This window comes from Ictalurus furcatus, chromosome 1, assembly GCF_023375685.1.
Source record: "Ictalurus furcatus strain D&B chromosome 1, Billie_1.0, whole genome shotgun sequence".
NCBI lineage: Eukaryota > Metazoa > Chordata > Actinopteri > Siluriformes > Ictaluridae > Ictalurus > Ictalurus furcatus.
Window position 1 is genome coordinate 9,305,069 of NC_071255.1, and position 12,606 is coordinate 9,317,674.

At 38.6% G+C, this 12,606-nt stretch overlaps 1 long non-coding RNA gene across 1 annotated transcript; it reads right to left on the reverse strand.

Annotated features, from left to right (window-relative positions):
- Positions 1-3,107: 3,107 nt before the first annotated feature.
- On the reverse strand, positions 3,108-7,651 carry LOC128607078 (uncharacterized). The gene is made up of 4 exons (XR_008385793.1): positions 7,623-7,651; positions 7,489-7,506; positions 7,009-7,086; positions 3,108-3,819 (listed from the first exon to the last, which is right to left on the reverse strand). It is a non-coding gene; the product is annotated as an uncharacterized LOC128607078 (long non-coding RNA).
- Between the last annotated feature and the right edge of the window lie 4,955 nt (positions 7,652-12,606).

Here is a 12,606-nt window from a genome sequence, read left to right on the forward strand (position 1 = left end):
TGAGGAGGGTGTCCACCTTTGCTTTCTTTCTTCTCTTGAAAGAAGGGGTAATGAAAGCACTGAGGCGTTTGGCCAAAAGTCGAGAGAATATTAAATAGTCCACACTGATGTGTCTGTCACCTGAAAGATGAGATTCTTTGAAAGCTTCAGGTACATGTTTGTTCTTTACCATGAGATTGAATTTTATCTTTAATAATTCTGTTATTGGACATTGAAACCTTTTGTAATAAACTATTTCCAACTGATTAGATCGTTGCTTTTCTGAGTCAGTCAAAGACTTCATGGCACTCAGTATTTCTGCCCCATTAATCTTCCCTGGTCTCCTGTCAGGATCATATCTAAATTCTTTCAGCATTGACGCTACAATTGGAATTTTATTTTGGGACTGCTTCTGGACTCTGACTTTTAGAACAACAGGATCATGATCAGAAATATCATCACTCTGTATCTTAATTTTACACCCCCTTTCTATTTTGTCCTCTGCCATAAAAAACATGTCTAACCTGGAGTAACACTCATTCTGACATCGTGTAAATCCATCATCAGTTGAGTGTAAGAATGACCAGCTGTCTCTGAGATTCAGAGATGCAGTAAAGTCTTCTAATTTATCTCTTAATCGTGAATTCCTTGAAGATGGAGGTCTCCGATCTAAGCTGGGATGCAAAACTGTGTTGAAATCACCTCCAACCACTAACACACCCTCAGCTGTTTCCATCAAGTACTCTTTCAGTCTACCCAAGACATTTCTGTCTGACTTGTGATTGTACACATTAACAAGAGTGTACAGTTCACCATACAGATGACAGAAGAGCACAATGTAACCTCCACTGTAGTCCTCATCATGGCAAATGTACTCAAATGGTACTTTGTCTCTTATCAGTATGGCAACTCCTTTGCTGCGGGAGCTGTGCACAGTGAAAAAGATTTTCCAGTCTTTTCCTGTTTCATCTTCCAATATTTTGTAACACTTTGGTCCAATATGTGTTTCTTGTATGAAGGCAATATCAGCCTGAAGGTTATTGAGGTTGCTCAACACATTTGCAAACTTTTTTGGTAAATTCCGGGTGCTTTTAACCCCACGGATGTTCCAAGTGACGAAACGAAGGGTTGTATATATTCGGGACAGCATTGGGGAACCTGTGTAAATATAAAATCTTGATTATTTTATAATATGATTTATGGATTATATGGCTGAACAGATTGATCAAACCATAAAGTAGCAATGTCTGTATTTTCTATTTTTAGAATGGATATTCTTATTATACACTCACTGTCTAGATTAATAAGAACACCAGTACACCTGCTGATTTATGCAGTTATCCAAACAGATAGTTATCCATGCGGCAGCAGCACAATGCATACAATCATGCAGATACAGGTAAAGGGCTTCAATTAATGTTCATATCATTAATTACACAAGTAGATGTTGACCTGCTATGGCATTACTGCCTGTCACACCTCTTCTGTAGCCCATAGGATTATCACTCCTCCTTCAATGTTGCCAACATACCTAATACAACCAAAACATACAGGCCTCTCCAGTGACTAAAGCTGTAACAAGCCCCGCCATAAATGTATGCCAGTGGTTCCAAATGGTTTCTTTCTGTTACACCTAATACTCAGGCATGCTTGCCTAACACAGCTAGAGCCATACAGACCTTCTCAGTGACTAAGGCTGTGACAAGCCCCACTGGCACTGTTAATGCATGCTCAGTGCCACTGGTTCCAAATGTCACCTGCAGGGTCATCAGCCAGGTACCACCACACAACAACGTTTCGCTCCTTTAACTCCAGAACATCTCCTGGTGACTTCTCCCTGCCACCCCCTGCAACTGGACCTTGGGTTAAATGATACTACCCCAACATTTCTCCTTCCTCCTCACCCAGAGCTAAAAAAGCTGCTTTTCTCAGCTTCTTCAGCCAGGTCTTTCAGGGTCTTCCACTGGTTTGCTCCAGTTTCTCTCATACCCCTCAGGAGGTGAACAGTTGATGTTCCAAAAAATCACAGCATCCTGCTTCTACCGGGTAGATGATGGTTCTCCAGCCAACTTCCTTACACTCAGCAACAAAATCTGAGTACTGAGTACTGAGCCTCTTACTCTCAAATGCAGCTTCTATTCCTTCCTCCCATGGCGCAGTTAGCTTGATGAGGAGCACGGTCTTGGCACCGCTGGACCAAATCACTATATCAGAGCAGAGACTTGTGTTGGTCATCTCACTAGGGAACTGGAGCTTCCTGCCAAGACCAACTCTTATTCTTCAGTCCTGGGTTAGGGTTAGTCCTGGATGGAACTCTTTGTGTGGCGTTTGTATTACCCCCACCTTCTCTGACAATTTGGATGTGCTGACACACTGGTGAAGGATGACCTCATCAACAACATCATCCATGTAGCTGCTCATGGGGGGGGGGGGGGGTCCAGATGGCAATTTGACTCCTCCCAACATCTGTCTTGCTCCAATGAGTATTACCTCAAAGTCGACCACAAACAAGATGGGGTAGATTGAACATCCCATTGCAATTCCTACCTCCAACTGCTGCTGCCATCCAGTAGTGAAATCCTGGAGGGCAAATCCTATCTGCATGTCCTTGAAGTAATTTGAGACCAGGCTCCTGATGGTTGTCAGGCATGTGGAAAAACTCAGTTTCATAGTTGCTAAGCTGATGAAACACTGGTCCATACCAGTTGATTTTTTTTTTCTTATCTTCACCTGTCCAGATCCTGATGTGGCCTTCTTCTGTTGTAACCCATTCACCTCAAGGTTTGATGTGTTGTGTGTTCTGAAATGCTTTTCTGCTCACCACAGTTGTAAAGAGTGCTTATTTCAGTTATTAAAGACTTCCTGTCAGGTCAAATCAGTGAGGTCATTCAACTCTGAACTATCTCATCAACTACTGAAGGTGTTTCAGGGTGCAGACCCTTCGTTTACAGGATGTTTATTTATTTATTTGAAAATTTTTTGCTATGTGTTTTATTTTTGCTGCTGCCACATGATTGGCTGAATGGATAACTACATAAATGAGAAGGTGTACAGGTGTTCCTATTAAAGTGGATGGTGTGTGTTTGTGATATCACTGTTTTTCTATATTATATTATATTATATTATATTATATTATATTATATTATATTATATACCACAGCACTGTTGAATTTTCAATTCGTGATACATTAATTTTATTATGTTATCATTGCAGAGGGATTTGTATGATAAAGCATAATAATAAATAAATGACTAAGTGTTATTAAAACTAACTCAAAACATTACTTAATAAAGAAAAACAATTGCTTATATCTGTACTAAATTAAATGATAACAGGATTCCACAAGTTTAAATCTGACTATAAAAGAAAAAAAATTAAGTTGTTTCATAATGCGTTTCGTGGTTGTAACAGTAACTCCACTTTGCATCATCCCACATCTCATTACCACATCGTTTTCTTATAACAGCACACCCCATTCTGTTTTATTATTTACTTATATTATATATTAGGAAGAATATATATAATATCCACACCAATCAACCTACCATGCATGTCTTTGGACTGGGGGAGGAAACCAAAGTCCTGTCGGGGCCATGTGTGTGCGGAGTTTGCATGTTCTCCCCGTTCTGCGGGGGTTTCCTCCGGGTACTCCGGTTCCCTCCCCCAGTCCAAAGACATGCATGGTAGGTTGATTGGTGTGTCTAAAGTGTCCGTAGTGTATGAATGGGTGTGTGAGTGTATATGTGATTGTGCCCTGTGATGGACTGGCACCCTATCCAGGGTGTACCCCGCCTTGTGCCTGGTGCTTCCTGGGATAGGCTCCAGGTTCCCCTGTGACCCTGAAAAGGAGTAAGCGGTTGAAGATGGATGGATGGATGGATGAATGAAGTTACAATAGAACAGTTAACAATAAAACACTTTATCAACTAATAACTTCTACGAGAAGTCTCATGTGTACTATATGTACAAATCTATGCTTGTTTTTATTATTTGGGCATGTCACATCAAGTTTGGAAGCGAAAATCAAAATGTAGCTTTTCACATTTAAGCGCTTGATCTTGTCCTCAAAGCAGATGCTGCTCGCTCACAGCATGTTAGATATAAACACAGACTGGTGCAAATGTCCTCAAGCAGTTTCTTTAGCATATAGTCTCTGCTTGAAACTCCCATTCAGATGCTCAGTGCAGATAAGTCAAACTGCCTTAGCTAAGCCTAAACACATCTGCAAAGATATGAATAAAAAATGACCTCAACTGGCTTTTGCATAGTCAAATCTAACTTAGATGAAAGACAAATTCTGGATTCACTGTAAAATAAGGTACGAAACGAAAGGATATTTAACCTCTTGGCAATAGTATAAGAGAAATTCTACATTTAACAGCCATTAATAAGATAGATTAGTAGACAAATGAATGATTTGGAAAAGAAATAGCTATTAAAGTGTGAAATAATTTTTCACTGTAGTGTTAGAGCTGGTGTGAAGCAGATGGATGAGTTAGGAGAGGGGCTTAAAGCCAATTTCTTGTATGTAATGTTGTTGGTTAAAAAAAAAGTTCAGAAAGAACAACAGGGTAGTGAAGGCAGTTGACTGAAGGAAATCAGCATGAGCCGAATGTGCTTTGCATACATGGGTGGAAATGGAGAGCAGGTTCAAGGAGTAAAAATCAATTAAATGTTATTGTGATTCACCTGCTTAACCACTAGATCTCCAACCTTGACTAATCTGTACTATGTACATTTTCTTTAATGACTGAGGAGTTTGGACTGTTGGCATTGAAAACATGTCACCTGTACGGTGAACTGCACACACTTGTAAATAAAACGTTCACACTAATCCAAGTCTCCATGTTTATTACAGTACCACTGAATGTTGACATAAAATCTAGTGACAGATAAGAGAGGAAATACATTTCTTAGTTCTGTTAAAAAAAATAAAAAGCTCTGTACAGGTGATTGTGTGTCATAAACATGATTTGGAGTATGCATGGTCATATATTGTGCAAAGATGTAGCCAAAGATAAATGTGCACATTTTATTCGATTTATATTGTATTAACCTGCACAGGAAACTGAGATGTAACTAGTGATAGATTGGAAATCTTTAGATCAGCCTTTATTTTATTTTAGGTACTGCAAATAGATCTATAACTATTGAATTCATGCCTTACACACATTTGTTAACACAATTTTACAACTGCACATACTGTATATACTGTAACTAGAGATTACAGGGCTACTGATCTAGTGTTTAATGTTACAAACACATTATATCAATATTTACAAATATTTTTATTATCATAGTTTCACATTGAATAGCAATCTAATTTATTAGAAAGCTATACATCTTACTGATTCTTTGTAACTGAAATGATTTTAAACAGGTACCAATATATTGCAGCTCAATTAGTAATGAAGGAATACAGTATATTCAAGGGTCTGTGAAAATATGTACATTACAATTATAATTATGACTACACACATGGGCAACTACATGAACTGGTATGTATTATTTATTAATTGTCAAATTCTGATTAATATTTTTATATCTATTATTCATGAAATTATGAAAGTTAGTATTATGAGTTACCAACCATGTGTAAACATATGTTTAATGTTTTTAAGGATAATTGATAAGTTTTACATAGGACATAATTTATTTATTCATAGTATTTAGGGTACTGAAATGAGCAATAGCATAACATAATATTTACTAACAAAGTTACAGTAGTAAGCTACAAGGCTGGATGCATATTAAAGGCAACGTGATTTGCTGAATAAACTGTCCAGCTTCATTTACAAAGCTTGTTTGTTTCTTTCTTTTTAATGGATAAATATTTTTTTTTACGGTATTCATCTACTGTATTTATGTACTATACCACATATGTATTTGTCTGCAAAGTTAGTGCGCAAAGATGAGGAAATGTTTTTTTCCTGTTTGTCCAGTCAATCATTATATTCTGAACTGCCAGTGCAGTTTCCTTCAGAACTACTGGAGTAAGCCTTGTGCCTGTTATGGCTTATACATGTCTTGTTTTAATATCATTTCAACCCTTGGGCTATATACGTGTACACCTTTGATTATACAGTAAGCATTAATTATTTTGTTTCTTGAATTGGCATGTGCCTAAAGGGCAGGGGTGGAAAAAGTGCAGAAAAATTGTACTTAAATAAATGTAAAATCTTACTCAAGAAAGAGTGTATAAAGGTAAACATCCACTGAGTTAACATCAAATGTCTAAAGAGTAATAAGTATTTAACTGATTAAAAGAGCTGAGTTCATCACGCCTGATAAATTAAGCATTAAGCTGGTTCACTAAGAAATTAGTTATCAGAAAAAAAAAATTCTACCTTTGTTTAATACCTCTTTTGAAATGAATGCTAAGCCACAATAGCAACAGAAAAAAAAGAACTATAGTCATGGCCAAAAGTTTGCGATCACCAAAATTTTCATGCAATTTTTCACAGTTAATTAGGTTTATCTCTGCTTGGGCTAGCTATTGGGCTATTTTGTGTCTGTTTGTGCTTCTTTCACCAAATATTGCGTGGTAGTCATGTCGTCTGTTGTGAAAGTTGTGAAGTTGTGTTTTTCCAAAATAATAATTTATAGTTTTTCGCTGTAACAAAGAAGAAGCAGCCACAAACTGGACAGTTCTAAATGTTTATGTGAGCAGCTTCAATTTCAATGCCTTGAACCATCAAAGTAAAGTAAAAACTGTCAGTGGTATTTGAAAGTGTGTATTTTGACATTCAACAGAAGAAAAAGGTACAGTGGAATGACAAATTAGACCGTATTCTTACTTCCTGGACTACAAGTGACCCTCAAAGAAAATAATGTGTAATCAATCCATAGTTTGGAAGTAATCCTTCAGCATGAAAATAAATATGGTATTTTGAGCCCCTCTCTGAACCGATCCAGAATTAGTCCTAGGCTCAGACTCAAGTATTCTGCCCAAGTGTGAACACGCCTTTAGTGTACAGTAGAATGTGTAATGTCATGGTATAGATATCTCTATTTACTATAAGCCTTACCTTAAAAAACCAGACAGGCAACACCAGTGTTTGTTTTTGTTGCTGGTTGATCATTTGATCTTAGTTCAGGTTGGGCTACTGTTAAATGAAAATGTTCATTGTAAGTAAATGATTTTGCTTACTGGAACTTTCCCCTAACTGCTGTAGGTTAATGACCCTATTTATAGTTTATATTTAGCCCATTAAAATACTAGATCTAATAATCTAATAATAATACTAATAATAATGCTAATGATGTTATCTTGATTGTAGTTAAGAATGAACAGAATATGATTCAAAAATACATTTTAACATATTTTAAATGAAAAACTAAAAATAAAACCAACATCAATATTTATGAAATTCTTGAGTAAAACTCAAATACATATGAACATCCAGTTCACATACAATTTGCTTTAAAAAACATAATGCCATGTATTTCATTTAGTGCTAATATAAACATTCTTCTATTTCAGTAAATGTTATTAAATAGTTACTTACCTTATCTTATGCACTCAGCTGATGGCAGAACAGAAATATAATAAATATATACAATTTCCAGTTAAGATATACATTCTTCTATTTCAGTAAATATAAACAATGTTATTAAACAGTTTCCCTTGTTTGGAACTTACCTTGTGCACACAGCTGATGGCAGAACAGACAAATCAAATGAGTCATACTATTTACAGGAAATGTAAAAGCACGTCACTGCTGTAACTATTGCATAAGTATCTGTTACGTAAGATACACCAAAATAAAAGTGGCGATATTTATTATACAAAGTTATAATTATTTACTGTCAACTTAACAAATGTAAGGGAAACAAGCAGCTTGATGTAATTTAATCAATTTAAGAAAAAAGGTTTTCATTACAAATTATATTATCAGCAACAACTTGAATGAAAAGTAGGATCTTAGAAATATTTACATGAATTTGAGAGTATCTTAGTACTTGGTATGTCCCCTTTTTGCATTAATGACAGTGTGCACACGAGCTGAAACAGACTCCACAAGTTTGTGTAAAACCTGATGATCCATGTTGGATCAGGCTCTGACCCCAACTTGCTAACAAGCTGGGATATATATATATATATATATATATATATATATATATATATATATATATTATATATATATATATATATATATATATATATATATATATATATATATAGAGAGAGAGAGAGAGAGAGAGAGAGAAACATATACAAATATAAAACTAACATTTTATGCATACAAATACAACCTATCATCTTATAGATAGATCCAAAAATCCTAGCTCTTGAAAGAAAATCTAAACAAGTCTAAGAAAATCGAAACTGAAACTGTAGATATAGAGTCTGAATCTCCTTTACAATTTTCTGACATCAGAATTTTTTGAGATTAAAGGAGTGAAAACAGAGACAACCAGCTTTGCCACCAGCTGGATTTGAATCTCCTAACCACAAACAATTTACACTTTCAAATACAGCATATAATGACAATAAACTTACATTAAACTAAACCTTTTAAGCAGCTTGCACCAGTTTCCCCTGCCCCATGCACACAGTGGAGCATTTTGGATGTAAACATAAGTCTGTCCTCGTGCATCAGTTTGATTTCCACGGTGTTTAAAATGCCCCCCTGCCTTAGACGACTTGGAGGTTACACACTTTCTTCCTCAGTTATGTGACGATTTCTCCTCTGTCTGATGGTGACTGAGGTCGTGTTGGGAATAAAATGTAACGCTGACAGAAAGTAAACTGAAGAAAGTCATTGTTATTGACGCTGGGTGTTTGCCAATGCTAGCATGCGTATGACGTTATACGCTCTCGTGGATTATAATTCCGGTTAGTAAAAAAAAAACAAACAAACTCTAGTATTTGAGATGATATTACCTTTCTAAAATCCACACACTAGACTGTAGTGCACAGTGTAAGTGTATAGTACTTCATTTGGGACATAACTTTAGTATTTACTCTCTGAAGTGTGTTTTTGGAACAGAAGTAACGTAATGAGTAAACATGCCTCGTGCCACGCTCAGACCAACTAATCGATAATGAGATTCATTGACAACGATTTTCATAATCGATTATTATCGATTTTTATCGATTAGTTGTTACAGCCCTACATGTATGAGGACCCATGTTTTAGTCTCATTATTGATGTATATTACAGACATGTAAACACCTTAATCACACTATTAACATCATGTGGGTGTTTTCACCGCATTTTGCGAAAGGACACGATCACACACGGCAGTGCTCAACTGTTTTACGTCAAACAAGAGAGCACGACTGCGTTCAAAAACACGTACTTACCTACTATATAGTAGGTGTACTACATGTATCTCAGATACTATATAGCAGGTAAGTACTTGGATTGGGACGCAGCCCACGGCTTCAAGCAGTCATCTATTTGTACGTATAACATGACAAATAATTAACTGCACTTGAAGCGTTCGTAAAAATTAAAAATTAAACACACAAACTGTATACGGTACCATAACGAAGACGAACTGTATGTTGATACATGAAATTCGGAGGGAACTTTCGATGGCGTTGCGTGGGGACATAATGATGTGTGCCGTTAATTGATCTATGTTCTATAACATGTAAAATGAGTACATGAAAGAGTACTCTAAAAGCAACTCATATAAACACCTTGATCACAATAATGTCTTATTTAGAATAAGGTCAATAATTAGATTACTGCTGTCCATGTAAACGTAATCACTGAGTCTGGGCGCTTGGCCCCTGAAAATGCTGCTTGCAGCTTTAATTATTATTATTATTATTATTATTATTATTATTATTATTATTATTATTAAAATGAGAAAACTCACAAAACTTAGCACACACATCAGAAGTGGTAGAAATGAGGATGTGGCAAGTGGGAGCATGGTTTAGCAAGGGTGTGGGGGAATGATCAAATGAATGTGGTACACCTAATTATTTGTGGATGGTCATTTAATAATAACCATTATGAGGCATGTGTGTGTATGTGTGTTGGCTTAGCTGAACTGAACCCAACTGAGCCTAGCTACTGAACAACTTCAGAGGTACCATTACGTTACTTACTGCACAGTATAAAGACAGTTCTATCTGAGAGCTTTCTTGGTTTTCCAGATCTTGCCTTGTCTTCCAAATTCCCCCTTAACGACCATTTCTTGATGACAATTCAATCAGTGGAAATTGTGAGCTAGAACATATCACTTTGATATCTTCTTATAGCCTTCCCCTGATTTGTATGCATCAATTTGTTTCTTTTTTAGATCCTCAGTCAGCTTTTTAAACGAGCACATGGTTTGACAACTGTGTAACAAGTCAATAAATCCGAATGAATAAATTAAAGGTCATGAAACCTCCCTCTTTCAGCTCAAGTCTAACTCTCAAATGTTTTTGGAAAATGCAACTTAAATGGGTGTGGATGGCTATGCAAAGAAGGGAGGGGGAGTGGGCGTGGCAGGGACAGGCAGGGGAGGAAGAGGGGGCGAGCCTTCAGAACACACAATAATCTGTGACAAAAAGTTTGCAGTGGCAGCAGTGCACAGGGCTCTGATGAGATAGAGGAATTCTCTCCTCCTGAATTCACAGGGCTAAATGGAGACACAATGGATAGCAGTGCAGGTCCTCTGCCCTATCTGTAGCCCCTGGTGTGACTATGGAGGAAACCATAAAACAAAATCGGAGGCAGCACAGATGGGAGAAGTGTCGGAATGGTAGCTAGCTAATAGGCTCGAGCTTTTCATGAATGAAAGGGGGAAGAGTCTTCCTTTCAATGCGGACTCTCATTGTATAGTTTTGCACGCAATGGCCCATCGGCGCCTGTGGAGCTTTCAGAGGTTTAATTAGCTCAAATTAAAACTGTCATAGTTAAAAATTAGACGCATGCCTCATTTGAAGGGATGGAAAAGTCCACAGGACTTAGTACCGCATCATTGTGTAAACGCAAACTGCCTTCATGAGCAAGTCAGAAGTCCACCTTTCTCCAATTCTCATAGCTGTCCCAAGAAAACACACTCGAACTCTTACACCACTGAAACAAACACTTGTGAGCCATTTGACTGCCTCTCTCATCTACAACATCTGTAGTAGGAAAGCACCATGTGCTGTCATAAGAATATGTTTAATTTATATAGCCCCTTTCCAGAGTTCAAGGACACTTTACAATACAATGATACATAAACAATGAACAATCATGCACAAATACACAATGTGAAAAACAAAGAGCAACCAAACACAGAAAAGAAATACACAGTACAGTCACTGAGAAAATGTATTATAACAGATTAGGACAGGTAACACTGAGAAAACAGATACGTTTTTAATTGCGTTTTGAACGCGGAGATGGATGTGATGCTGCGGAGAGTGAGATGGGGAGAATTCCATATTTTAGATGCTACAACACTGAAAGTGTTACGCCACGGCAAACTCGCGGCCGCAATACTCAGAGGGCACTGCCGCTCACGGACATGGCGATCGGGGACTACACTTCCCACCCATGCCTGCGCTCAAGTTCACCTGAGTATTGATCACCAACACCTGTGCAGCTGACGAAGTTATAAGAGGCCTCTTTAAGCGTCGCGCCCTCGCAAAGTAAATGCTTAGTTCCTGTGACTTAGCGATAATACCAAGCCTTAGAATTAATCTAGCTTTCCCGGTATTTGGACTTCCCTGACTGTTCTCTACGGTTATGATTCCTCGCTTTTCCCCGTTGGATTATTCGCTGTTATTCATCTGCTTTCCGCGCTTCATCTCACCTCGCTCCTGCACTTACCGCCCTGCCCGTCTGCGCTTGTCTCCAGCAGGTAGCGTGACAGATTACTTCGCCGACTATGGAGGCAGCGGACGCCCCAGAGTGGGAGCGCAGGTATTATGACCAGAATTGCGTGATCGTGGTGCATCGGGACCAGATCTCACAATTAGTAGAGCAAGTTTCCCGTTTGAATGCTGCCACGTTTCATTCCGCTACAGCTATGCATCCACTTCAGGCTGCCCCAGCGTTTCCCCAGCCCGTGCCGGCTGCGCTCATTCCGGTCGCGCCGACTGTGCACATTCCGGTTACACCAACAGCACATCAACCACCGGTGCCTACACCAGAGAGATACGCTGGGGAACGGGAGTGCTGTAAGGGCTTCCTATTACAGTGCACTCTCTTCTTTGAGAGTCACCCGGACATGTCGGAGGCCCGTAAGCTGACTCATTTCATGGAGTTGCTCACCGGGCGCGCTCTGGCATGGGCTACTTCGGAATGGGAGCGAGAAAGCACCATCAGACCCTCGCTTGCTGATCTCCTCTCCCGTTTTCGACAAGCTTTTGACCATTCCCCCGATGGGTGGGAGACCAGACAGGAGCTCCTGTGGATTAAACAGGGCTCACGGGACGCGGTGGATTACACCCTGGAGTTTCGCACCATCGCGGCCCGATGCGGTTGGAATGAGCCAGCATTCAAGACCGCTTTCCGGCAGGGGCTGAATCCGGAATTCGTGCGAGAATTAGCCTGTCGGTACGAACAGATGTCACTCAATGAGCTCATTGAGCTAGCTACCCGGCTGGACCATCTCCGGCATACCAACCTCTACTCGCTGGGCCATCCTCTGTCTACAGAGCCTGACCCGCCAGCCGAACCCATGCA